This window comes from Phalacrocorax aristotelis, chromosome Z (genome assembly GCF_949628215.1).
Source record: "Phalacrocorax aristotelis chromosome Z, bGulAri2.1, whole genome shotgun sequence".
NCBI lineage: Eukaryota > Metazoa > Chordata > Aves > Suliformes > Phalacrocoracidae > Phalacrocorax > Phalacrocorax aristotelis.
In genome coordinates this window covers 69,135,169-69,148,969 of record NC_134311.1, presented here as the reverse complement: position 1 = coordinate 69,148,969, position 13,801 = coordinate 69,135,169, and the positions used below count along the sequence as shown (strand labels likewise).

Sequence of the window (13,801 nt, the reverse complement as noted above, 5' to 3'; positions counted from 1 at the left end):
GTCCCTATGTAACAATTCAAAATATTCTGTACAAAGTGGGTGTCTTGGTGCTGGCTGAGTCCTCCCTTCAACTGACTGCTGAGCTGGGTCCCAGCACACTGGACATTTGCATTCTTCACCTCTGTCTGTCCTGAACCAATACAGCCAGCTTTGGTTGCCTCGTGGCTTACGGCTTGGACAGGTGTACACTTCATTGGGTAAAAAACTGGCTGGATGGCCGAGCCCAGAAAGTTGTAGTGAACGGAGCTAAATCCAGTTGGTGGCTGATCACAAGCTGTGTTCCCCAGGGCTCAGTGTTGGGGACATTCTTGTTTAATACCTTTTTTGATGATCTGGATGAGGGGATCAAGTGCACCCTCAGTCAGTTTGCAGGCAACACCAAGTTGAGCAGGAGTGTTGATCTGCTTGAGAGTACGAAGGCCCTACAGAGGGATCTGGACAGACTGGACTGATAGGTTGAGGCCAACCACGTAGGGTTCAACAAGACTCAGTGTTGGGTCCTGCACTTAGGTCACAACAAGCCCATGCAGCGCCACAGGCTTGGGGAAGAGTGGCTGGGGAAGCTGCCCTGCAGAAAAGGATTGGGGGCACTGGTTGACAGCCGCTGAACGTGAGCCAGCAGTGTGCCCAGGTGGCCGTGAAGGTCAACAGCATCCTGGCTTGTATCAGCAATAGTGTGGCCAGCAGGAGCAGGGCAGTGATTGTGCCCCTGTACTTGGCACTGGTGAGGCCACACCTTGAATATTGCTTTGAGTTTTGGGCCCCTCACTACAAGAAGGACATTGAGTTGCTGGAGCGTGTCCAAATAAGAGCAACGAAGCTTGTGAAGGGTCTGGAGAACAAGTCTTACGAGGAGCTGCTGTGGGAACTGAGGTTGTTTAGTCTGGCCAAATGGAGGCTGACGGGAGACCCTATTGTGCTCTACGACTATGAGAAAGGAGGTTGTAGTGAGACATGTGTTGGTGTCTTCTCCCAAGTAACTGGTGATAGGATGAAAGGAAATGGCCTCAAGCTGCGCCAGGAGAAGTTTAGGTTGGGTATTAGGAAAAACTTCTTCACCGAAAGGGTTGTCAAACATTGAACGGGCTGCCCAGGGAGGTGGTTGAGTCACCACCCCTGGGGGTGTTCAATAAACATGTAGATGTGGCACTTGCGGGCATGGTTTAGGAGACATGGTGGTGTTGCATTGACAGTTAGACTTGATGGTACTAGAGGTCTTTTCCATCCTTAATAATTCTATGCTTCTATAAAATCAAGCCCTCCAGCTGTATGTTCCTGGTAAAACTGTTGACCTCCAAAGCATCCCAACAGGTGGAACAGACCCTTTTTTTGAACAGATGCAAAAGCAAACAAAAACTATTTCAATTTCGCGCAGGAAGTCTAAACACATCTTCTGTACTCAGATGGCATGAAAAGAATAGAACTAAAAGAAAATATCAGACCCTTTAGTATAATTCACAACAGTTTGTCCCAGGACTGTTTCACCTTAGCTAGCTATAGGGTTTGTCCCACAGCTTAACAAGCTCAAACTTCATGTAAATAATTCCTTTTACTCCTTGTAGGTCCTTTGGATTCCTGTCTTGACACATCTACCTGTTCCATGTTTGAATGCCAGTGTCTATATATTTGATTTTTCCATTCTCTGGTTGCATTTGTGTACTCTACATTTTCTGAAAAGACTCTAGAAAAGCTTGTAGCATCAGCTGGTATAATTTTTCAGGTTCTTCCCCTTATTCAGGAAAATAAGGAACTATTTATATAAGTAAGTTGAGACATTGTACATCCCTTATAGTAAACAGCTGATTTCAACTCCACTAAGGTAATTCCAATTAAAAAAAATACTTAGAACAAGTTATAATTTCCATGCCAAATTTCATAATAGCTTAATAATTTCTGTCACACTTCATAAACTGTACAGAAATTACTGTTATTTCAATTTTCTATGAGGGCACAGTGAGTGAAATACATTGAATAGAGTTGAAAATAAAACTTGGAATGTTATTTCACCATCAAGGCTTGCATAGCAAATATTGTATGTTGCTTCCTGCGTAAAAAAAAAAAAGAAATGATGAAGTAAAAGCATAACCTTTCTTTTAAAAAAAATTTGCTTTACTACCTTTTTTCCCAGTCTATTTTTAAGATGATGTATAGTCACATGATTTTTAAGGATTAAAATGAACTAATGCGAACAATTTTTGCACTACGTAATATTATTAAACAAGCTACTGATAAAAATAATTTGCATAACATTGCATTTTTACATGCTATTTTTCAAATTTCAGATTAAAATTTCTATGGCTAATGCTTGACAAGCTAAAAGGATCAAGCAGAAAATCACAAATTAATTAGGAAGGAGTTTGGAATACTTTCTAGAAGTAATAAGTAGCAATAAAAGTATTCTTGGAAGCCAAGAACAGGGAGACTGATTCTTCCATAAAATCCTCTGTGAAATAAGTAAACCTGAATATCACAAAACTCAGATTATAAGATCAAGCTTTCACTGCCTGTCCCAGCCAGATCAAGTATTAACTTGTCCCTCAAATATTTTTGTACTGAGAAAGGAAAGAGGCAAAACAAAGTTTGCATTAATCTAAATGCATTTGATAGAAATAGACACAGAACAATAACCTTGACAAATGGTAGCACAAAAGACAGGGAGCATGGAGCCACAGGTAAGGGAGGGGTTGTATGAGTAACTGCAGCAAGACTGTATAGTCTTCAAGGGTGAAGGACAAACTGCTTAAATTCTCTTTAAAGAAATAAAGGTCCCTAGTGGACTGACTCCAGGAGAAGAGGGTGAAGCAGGAAAAGATTAGTTTAAGCAGATTCTATACGTGAGCTGCTTTTCAGTAGCTAGACTTGTCTATAAGGAAAAGGAGTATTCGTATTTTGAAAAATTACTGTACATATAAAATATAAAATTCCAGATGTGACTTTTGCAGCTAGAGATGAGATATTGCTGAATTTGAACGTTTACCAGTTTTATGCTTTGCTGTAACCACGTGCCCTAGATTAAAATAAGCACTATTTACTTAAAATGTAAGCTGACCACTGACTACACATACTGTTCTGTTAATGATTTACACACCCAGGAAAAGAAGCCCTTAGATTTATGTTCTGTAAAGCACACTTACAATAAATTCTGCAGCCATGAGGTAACAGAGAAAGTATTTTATTTTACTGCTGTGACTCTACAAAAGCACCAAAACCCTCCTCAGTCACAAAACATTCGGCCATCTGCTTTCACCAGTCTGAGCTCCTTCAGAGTAAAGCAAGCACCTCTGCTCTGTAACACGATAATGCAAATCAACAAGGTAAGAACGAGAAGAAACTACCAGGTTGTCTTGGTTATTCTAATGCCCTACTGGCTGAGAAAGACCATTGTAGACAAACACAAAGCTGAAACAAAACTGCAGATCAAATTAAGGAAGCTATGAGGAAAACTAGCAAGAAAGTTGGGAAAGTCTTCTAGAAAGCAGATGTAGATAAAAGTATACTTGAAACTTAGAACTGAGACTGATCATAGCATAAAAATGCCATGAAAAAGTGAATCTCAGGAGCAGAGAATTCTGTGCTGTAAGTGCAAACCTTCAGCCTTTCCCAAACAGAAAAGACTGCTGCGCAGGGCTGAAAAATGTTCTGTCAAAAAAGTGTAATGTATTATTATGGGTAGTAATTGTTGGGTCTTTTTTTAATTTCCAAAAGATTTCCTCTAAGTTTTATGCTACAATCTGTGACTCAGTCAGAAATGCATTGATCCATTCAGCTACACCTATTTTTTCTCAGAAAATCACTGAAGACTATTTTATTGCAGAGGAACATGTTTTAATGCAGGAACTCCTTCAGCTCTGAATCTAGATGTTCACCAAACAGGTGAACATGATACCACATAAAATACCTATGAACAAATGAGATTGCAATAACATTTTATTATCATGACATACCAACTTTCAACCATTTTTGTTTTCTATATGGACAGCTGGCATACAGAAAAGAACAAAAGGCATGAGCAAGCTGCCAAGAGAAAAAAAGTTACTTAAAAACAAAGGAGGCATTATTAGAGACAAAATACTTGAGTCATTGGATGCCTTATCTTCCTAAAATCCTTGGAAAATCTCCATCAGTATTCTGTTAACCTTGCTTTTATTTAAACAAGGTTATAAATATGAGATGAACTAGGACCTACTGATACAGGATATGTAACTGAGCTTCAATTAAAATAACAACAATTTATTAAATACCAATTAAAGAAAGAGCTTTTGTTGGCTGACAAAGCAAATCTCACACTCTTGAAGAGGAAGAGATATTAATTAGGTTTGGGCCTGCGTAATAAATTTCCTCTTGTCCAAAAGTTCTGTGGACTTTAGATCCCAAGTGTTAATATTGTTCCACTGTATTACAGGTTGCGCATAGTAGAGGAAGAGATGCAGCAAAGGCAGGGCAACAGAGACTCAGCAGGTGGATACAGATACGGATCAAGCTCATCCTGCAGCTGTTCTTAACGCTGCCCAGAAAGAAGAGATGTCCAATGACAGTCTAGGGAGGCAGCTGGGGCTGCCACTGGAAGAGCCCAAAGAGTCTGGTATGTGGGGAACAAGAATTGTGCTCTATTACAAGACCCAAGGTTTGGTCTGCAAACTTTGAGGATATGATAAGAAATTGATTTGGGTCAGGAGCACTCCTAAATAAATAATGTATTTTATAACTGGGCAAAGAGAAGCTGTACTGTTGGTATGAATTAGGCATGTTTTCAGCATGCTGAATAGAGCCCGTCTTTCTAGATACACCAATGGCACACATACAGATGCCTAAGCTTAAACACCTAAGGAACTTTCAGACTCGAAATACCAGCATCTGACAGATTTTGCAAATGATGGATGTATATGCTTTGATTTTGCCTAAGTGCCACACTAGGGACCTACAGATATCTGGAAATCTTATGGCAGGTAGTTCAGAAGATTTTCATATCTGAAGGTAACACACCCTACTAGACACATACAGTACTTTGCACTGTAACTTATACCTGCTTCTTCTGAGTACCTTTCGCAAGCTTGCAATCATCTCCTACTTGCTGGATCTTATTTTTAATTTCAGTAGCATATTGATTATGAAATCTAGTGAAAATTCATTATTATCTTGCCTAGGGCAAATGAATTGGCCCAAGATAATGCTGCAACATTCCAAATCATAATTTAAATAGTTATCCTCTTTTATTCTGCTTGATTATACTGATACTTAATAATGAGATTACCAGGAAAAATATGGATCCTATCTAAAATACTGATAATTATAATTGGTGTGATGCAAGATCAGCATATCTGATCTTAGATTAAGACGAAGATTTGAAGGAGGAAATGTATCACTATGATATTGCTTGGTTGAAATACGCACATCTTTAAAATGTCTTACTATTCGTCTAACACCTGTTTTTCCAAGAAAACAACAGTTATTTATTAATAGTACATTTAAACAGTGAATACCATTTATTTCCTAGTTCTGTATTAAAAATACAGATTGTCCTTCTTGCCCATTCTCTTTTCAATTAAGCTAAATATTACAAGTGATTCTGACAAAAGAAGTGTTGGCTTTGAAGAGTTGCTACACCAGAATAGTGGCTGCACCAAATGGAGCTCAGACATACTCTAAGAGTGACATTGCAAGGAGCTCGAGTTGCCTGTAAGACCACTTATATAACTTGCAAAGCTGTCTACAGTAACTCTTGATGTCAAAATCAGTGTTACTGATAATAAAAAAGGGCAATTTAAGATGAAATTGGAAAAAGAATTTACTAGGGATATATACAGTGAACATGTAATTTCAATTTCTTCAGACCCAAGATAAAATTCTTATTAATTACAGAAATACTGCTTCTATAACATTGCCAGGATCCACTTCTAATGCTGAACACCAAATTCAGTACTAAAATATTCCATAAATCCTGAAAAGACAGCCAGCTTGAAATAGAAAATAAAACAAATGCCAAAAGAAAAGACTTTGATGTATTCATTTTTCCCTTTTATAGCGCAGAGCATTGGTTTGATTTATTTCTCATTTTTTAGTTCAATATTTTCAGTGTCTGTGAATGCTAGCTCATGATTTTTCCACTGGGAGAAGTAGGATACAGAAATGACACCAGTGGTTGGTAAGCATAGGCAATTAAGTCAACTAAACTTTGTAATTAACGTGTAAAGAATCTGCAATACTGAACTTACTCAGCTTTTAATCAGTCCCTTAAGAATACTATGTGGGAAAAAAAATTCACATACTTTTTTCTTCTGTAAATCACTGCACTTTCTCTAACTGGTTAGACAAAAGCTCGTCTGAGCCATTATCTCTAACAATAACCAGTAATAAAAATATGGCAAGCAGTCCTCTAAGTTAAATATTGAGTTATTTTACCTGCTGTACCAACCCCAAATACACTTTAACCTCTTCTTTCACTCTGCATTGTCCACATTCAGACAAATATATACAGAGAAATCTCACTGAAGTTAACATTAGCTGAAGATACACACAGTACATCTGACTTCCAGCCAGTAGCTTTCTGCTTCATTAGGCAAAATATAAAAACACCACAACACTTAGCAGGCTTTCCATGAAATGGAATGCATGGAAAACTTGCATGATTAAAGAAAAACAAAATCAGTGTTTGACAGAAGACCAAGAATATCCCCCAATCTCACTGCCACTTGTGCCAACTTTAATTGGAATAATTCTAGCATAGTAAGTAGGGGCACATTTTCAAACAAAAGGAAAAATGTGATGCAAGAAAAGAGAACGATTACTCAGAAACAAACCATGTGAAGGCTGCACCCTGTATCAACAAATTCAGGGTCATTCTTGAAAGTATAACTGTAAGTATTTGTTAATTAGTGTGGAATTCCAAGCAACTTTTCAAGCTAATAAATTTCTCTATTTTATGGTCAAATCATCAACCTCTTTCTCATTCTGATGAACTGTAATTCACAGAAGTTAACTATGGAGGGATTATTTATGTAAAGCTTTACCGACTGAACAGCAGCTTTAATTCTGTCCTTTTAAGAATGGCAATACTTTGAATATTGCCACAGCTATCTTGCATTTACTTGACAAGCAAACTGAAAAATTAGTGTCAGTTTAAATTATCATTATTTCATTTTCCAGATATTGATTTAATGTGAAACTTCCCATTTCCCTAGTACTTTAAATCACAGCCCTGGACAGTTGTCATACTGTGGTCCAGGATCAGACTGTATCTCAAACTTAATTCCTTTTTTCTCTAGAGCTATAGCTGGCTCCTACTGTAGCTTTGTGGCTCTGTAAACACACTGTTGCCATTGCTAGGCACAGGCTGCAGACTGCAGACTTGCTTTGCAAGTCCACAGGACCAAGGCTTGTCAGGCTTAGTTTGAACTTTTCTTGGCCTGTCTGCACCTTTCTGTGGGGCTTGTTTAGGTGTAACAATAATTTTTCTGATTTATTTTACTTTTACTTCTCTTTTTCGTTCGTTATAACTGTAACTTTTATATATGATAGTAACACAAGGTTATTCTGATATGACGAAATATTAAATAATGGCATAATGATACAGTGTATCAGTGTAGAGGCTACAGTGTAGAGGAATACAAGGCTGGTCTGATAGCAGAAGCCTTGAGAATGAGGCAGTGCAGAATTCAGGCATGGGTCGACAAGAAAAGGGGGATGAGTTGACACTAGAAACCCAAGGGCTATAAACAACTCACCAATTGCCAGTTGAAGAATGCCTACACTGAGCTGAGCAAAATGAAGGTAACGAAGAACAATATCTAAAATACGTAAAATGCACCAGGTTGAGTAAATTTGGATGTAATGTATGCTGGCAAAACAATGAATAAACACCAAGGTGCAGAACATTAACAAATACATAAAAATGGCTCAAAGTGTATCCTTAAGTGGATGAAAAAACCAAGAACACCAATATCATATTCCTCCTAGTGAAGAAGAGCAAGTAACCCCAGCATCAACATTACACTCCTCTCATTGAAAGACTTGGGGCACTGGTGGTTTTCTGCATCCCCCTTCCTTTCTGCTCGAGGCAGACTAGCATTGTTGACCTTAGCAGGCAGAGGCAACAAAAGGATGAGCAGAGAAACAGATGTAGGTACTAGGAATTGTGTGCACAACAATCTTCATAGTATTATTATTTTTGAGATTTTTTCTGAAATTGTATTCTTTATTTTCTTTTTCTGTAACAACTAGATCTGGGCTAGTAAGAATTCTTTGATTAGACTTTTCTATCATAATAAAAATAAATTCACAGCATTACATATAAGAAGCGTTTCTTTTTTGCTCATACCAGAATTTAAAACACTTTATCCCTTATCTAGGACTTCTTTAAATTTTCAAATTTAATTTTCAATTTCCTGACTAGGGCTTCTTAATAGCTTATGTTATTTCTTATGGGAAGGATGTTTTGATAGCTGTTTTTCAGATATAACCTCTTTACTTGATTTTCCTAAAATCTGTGTTATCATATCACATACAAAACCAAAAAGACCATGGCAAATACAGCAACATCATATGACTGAGTATCGCAGACAGGGGACAGAGGTACCTAGGTCATCACAAAGAACTTCTAGTTCTCAGTTTTTAGTTACCTTTGAAACACGGGGTTTTTTTTTTCCTCATTTCATGCATATAAAAAATGGCATATGTACTTGCACAGACAAGGAGGAGGTGAGGGAAATTTGAAACATTTATATATGAAGCTTAATATACAGATTCTGTTCTAAACCTAATCAATGTAATGTTTTCTCATGCATATTATTCTGCTGGAACTGCTTATATAGCGAATTATCCGTTTTAGCTTTTGTTTCTAATAGTCTTCATAATGTGTAAACCATGCCTTAGACACAAGACAGTTGCTGGCCTGGACTACTGACCAATGTGTAGTTTAGTGTGAAGTTGCTACAGCAACCAAAAAGATGGACTAGCATGTCATATATCATTTACACATTACTTGGAACATAGAGCTTTCTAAAAGCCATTAATGAAGCAGAGGTGCTGTGATGGAGGAGATGAGGATATCTTAAAGCATTCTAAAATACTTTCCATTTTTCTGAAGGTCCAGGGAAGTAAATCAAAATAATAACGAGCACAAATAAGAGTTAAGTATTTTTTTTAAAAAAAAGAGTCTTCCTTCTTTAACACAATATCAGCATTTCTCAGGGTCCAGTTGCCAGAAGAACATGCTTTTACATCATGGAAAAACAACCTGGACTTTTTACTTCTGGCTTCTAAGAAGTAAATGTTTATGGCCCACACCATGGCATGCAGAAATCTTGTAAACCCCATGTTGTGCATAGCAAAACAGTTAGTGTCTGAATGAAGGGTTGAGAGGTTTTCAAAATGGGGGCTATGACCGTGCTCCAACTGACCTCAGCAAATACATTTGCCTTCATTAAAAGTAGTGTTGGTCCTCCAATACAAGCTAATTGCCTCTCCTACTCCCTGCAGATACACAAACGAATATGAAAACAAAATCACTATGTGTTTGTGTGGTTGTAGTGGTGGTGATGGACAAATTTGTCAAACAAATAGAGAGAAGTCCTATTGGTAAATTTAGTGATTTAGTGAAGCTATTATCCAATGAGTTTGCAAGTGATCTGGAAACCATGCAGTTTATAATGGCACTGTAAAAAAATAGTACCCATGATTGGGTTAAAATTTTAGGTTCACCAGCAGGGTGCACATTTTGGATAAGAGAGTGAACAAAATATTTGGGAACAAGTCTGGGGATGTTTTCCAGACCACAGCAGAAAGATTAATGACCTAAGTTTGTCAGGCTAAAATGGAAGCTTACAGAGGGACTGGATAAAGTTTTGATTTAAGAAAAAAAGAAGAAAAGATCAGTCAACCAATCTATAGAGTGGATAGGCCCACTGCTCATTGTCAAAAAGGATATAATTCTTTGCTTATGTATAAACACAAGAGAGTTTCATAATTATGTAAAAAGGGAACATTTTGTACTGCCAGCAAGAGAGGAAATTCTGTAAGCAATGGAGGATGCCCAGTCTTTTTCTACATCTGAAGTACCAGAGGGTTTCTGGCAGTCACATTCAGAAGAGAGACAAGTTTCTGCACATTCAAGCACTCCCTGAGAGCACCAGTGAAACCTCTTGAGTGCCCAATGATTAATGTTCTTACCACAGCATCTTCCTGCACACTGGAGAATGTACTACAATACATTGTTTCAGGGCTGGAGGCAAAGGTAACATGAATCCGGGTGGAGTATAGCACCTTCCTTCCTTATGTTTGTTCAGGTAGGATAAAGTTTTTGAAAATGCCACCTACTACATGGACATCACTGCCTATTTGCCACAAATGTACTGGACATGGCTGCAAGACAAAAGTAGAGAAACTATGACTATCACAAATCTGAGGACAGGGACAATTGGAAGAGGAGTAGGGAAGAAGAGCTCTTGTCCTCGCTTTAGGGAGAACTACAGAGCCTGTAACTATGTATGAATTAATCACCATAACATGATGGACAAGAATAAAAAGAGCCTTCAACGTACACTGTAGATATCTCCTCAAAGGGTAGTGGCAAAAATTCTATTCACCCAGCTGTTGGCATCCTTTTACCATGATACACCATTGTTCCAGCAAAATCTTCCCTCATCCATCAACTCATCTAGGTTTACAGTTCAGAAACTGTGAGATAAGATTACCAGCTAAATCCATCCAGCTGGGACACCCCTTCCTCCTTCTGGCAGGGAATATCAATGTTATTGAGCTTACTGGCCTCCACCCAGCCTGTTAGTTGGCCCACAAACAAAGAGATCCCCTTCCCTCTGGGAGGATCTGTCTGACAAAATTTAGCCAACCGCAAAAAGGAGCAGAGCCCCAGTGAGTCTGTTTCGTTATCACCTAATACAGTGGACAAAGATCCCAAGGCAGTGCAGTAGATCATGGCTCTAGAAGGAGTACCTAAGGATGCCACAAAGGATGGGGCACAGTCCTGAATCAGGACAGAAGCTCAATGCTATGCCTAGTCATGCTCTTACAGCAATGCTTGCTGAATATGCTTTAAGCTGCTAAGGAAAGCCATGCATGCTAGCAAGCAGACTCATGCAAGGCTGTCAGAGATGCTCTGGCCAAATGGTGGAGGCTGATTAGATCAGCCAGGACTGGCAGCCTTGCCCCATGCTTTTTCCAAAGAATTATTTCAGATACGAGGCCAGGACCCTGTGATATCATGCCATCTGTTCTTGTAAGGCATTCCAGGCTGCTGGTGTAATCTCTTCACTCAAACACTGTTATCATATTGGCTGGCAAAGGGAGTCCTGGCTTTGTGTGAGTGCATCATGAGCTGAATTAAAGGCAGGCCTGCAGTGTCCTATAGAAGATAGGGCAGCACCAATTTTATATGCTAGAAATAGCAGAGGAAGAAAGTACAGGGCAGCAGAACTGGGTTACACAACATAAGAAACGGAAAAGCGGAAATATGGATGCCATTGCTGGGAAGCGGCTCATTTGCCCTTGACAGAAAAGCAACCCACAAGCAGGAAAAGTCTGGACAGCAATAAAAAAGACTTATAGGAAAAAAGAAAAAAAGAGGAAAACCCCTGCTGGCATCAGCTATTGGAGGCAAAATCTCATTCAGGTACAGCCAAAGGTCCTGTGTGTCCCATTAAACTGCACCTTGGGAAAAGCATTTTCTGAGCTCATACACAAATTAAGGCTATCTAAGCATGAGTGTCAAATCCAAGGAAATCCTCTTGCTTATCATAAGAAGGCTGAAATAAAACCCAGGAAAAAGCCTTTTTTTTTTTTTTTTACTGTGGTGGGTAGATCTTGGTCAGCTGCCAAATGTCCACCCAGCCACTCTTACTCCCCTCTACAACAAGACAGGAGGCAAAATAGGACGAAAAAACCTTGTAGTTTGAGATAAGGGATATCACCTACCAATTACCACCTCAGGCAAAACAGATTCAACGTGGGGAAAATTAATTTAATTTATTGCCAATTAAATAGATTTGGATGGTGAGAAAAAGCAAAGACAAAATTAAAACTATACCTTTTACCAACACCCCTTTTTCCCAGGCTCAACTTCAATCCTTCATTCCTGACTCCTCTACTCCTCACCACCAAAGCAGCCCAGGGGGTACTGGGGAGTGGGGGATTATAGTCAGTATGCACTCGTTCACCACTGCCATTCCTTCCTCCTCACGGTTTCCCCCTATACTACTCCCCTACTCCAGCATGGGCCTTTCCCTTGGGCTGCAGTCCCTCAAGAACTGCTCCAGTGTGGGTCCCCTCCACAGGCTGCAGTCCTTCAGGAAAAAATTTGCTCCTCCAAGTGCCACAGTTCCTGTCAGGAGAACCTGCTCCTTTCTTGGCTCCTCCACAGGCTGCAACTCCTTCAGGAAATAGCAACCTGCTCCAGCATGGGGTTCTCCATTGGCTGTAGTGTGGGTATCTGCCCCACCATGGTCTCTTCCGTGAGCTGCAAGAGAATACCTGCTCTGATGCCTGGAGTACCTCCTCCCTTCTTCTCCAACCCTGGTGCTTACACTGTTGTTTCTCACTTTTTTTCCCCTCACTCCTCACATTGCCATGCATCATTTTGCCCTTTGTTAGATATGCTTTCACAGAGGTGCCACCAGCTTTGCTGGTGGGCTTAGTTGTGTTCTATGCTGGGTCCATTTTGGAGCCAGCTGGAACCAGCTGCATATGGCACAGGGCAGCCCCTGACCTCTTCTCACAGAGGCAACCCCTGCAGCCCCCCAGTGCCAACACCTTGAGGCCTACACCCAATATATCCACTAACTGATGTGAGGGCAGCAAAGTCTGTTCTGGCTGGCTGCCTCAACCTGTTTGCTGTCTGTGGCTAAGAAAATATGGGGATGAGGAGGAAGATGAAAGAAGAGTTTGCAAGGGGTCAAGGGAGTAGATTTAGAGTCTCAAGACTAGGTAAAAGAAAAGGCAACGATAGTCACGGTGCTGCGAAACTTAAGCAAGATCTTTTCCTCATAGACTCCTGCCTTTGTAACCATAGTCGGTTTCAGGATTGGCAACAGCTTAGATGTGGACCTGGAGACACAAACAGCGATGGCCATTGCTCTTTACTCTCCTTTCAGGGACTGCAAAGTATTCAGCTGCCTTCCAATAGTTTTATCCAGTATTGCATTAAGTAGATGTCCTGGTTTCAGCTGGGATAAAGTTAATTTTCTTCATAGTAGCCCATATGGGGCTATGTTTAGTAGTTGTTAAGTAGTGCTTACACTAGTCAAGGACTTTTTCAGCTCCCCATGCTCTGCTGAGTGTGCAAGGAGCTGGGAGGGGACACAGCAGGGACAGCTGACCCCAACTGACCAAAGAGATATCTCATACCATATAACATCAGCATATAAAGCTGGGGGAAGAAGATGAAAAGGGGGGACATTTGGAGTAACGGCATTTTGTCTTCCCAAGTAACTGCTACGCGTGACGGAGCCCTGCTTTCCTGGAGACGCCTGAGCACCTGCCTGCCCATGGGAACTGGTGAATGAAATCCTTGGTTTGCTTTGCTGGTGTGCATGGCTTTTGCTTTACCTGTTAAACTGTCTTTATCTCAACCTACGAGTTTTCTCACTTTTACTCTTCTGATTCTCTCCCCCGTCCCACCAGGGGGGAGTGAGCGAGTGGCTGTGTGGTGCTTGGCTGCTGACTGGGGCTAAACCATGACTGTCAATTTTATGGACAATACTAGTAGGCCTTAAACCACCTGATAGCCCACCCACTAAATATCTGATAAGAAGCTGTCATCAGAATAGGGGAACATATCATATGACAGCAGAGC

The 13,801-nt window shown here is 40.0% G+C and overlaps 1 protein-coding gene and 1 long non-coding RNA gene across 4 annotated transcripts in view; one reads left to right on the top strand and one right to left on the bottom strand.

The window, feature by feature from the left end:
• PRLR (prolactin receptor) overlaps positions 1-13,801 on the bottom strand; it is a 187,872-nt gene that overhangs the window by 66,774 nt on the left and 107,297 nt on the right. The window lies entirely within an intron of this gene.
• LOC142049959 (uncharacterized) lies at positions 3,098-8,283 on the top strand. Its single transcript, XR_012657871.1, has 2 exons — positions 3,098-3,314; positions 4,403-8,283. It is a non-coding gene; the product is annotated as an uncharacterized LOC142049959 (long non-coding RNA).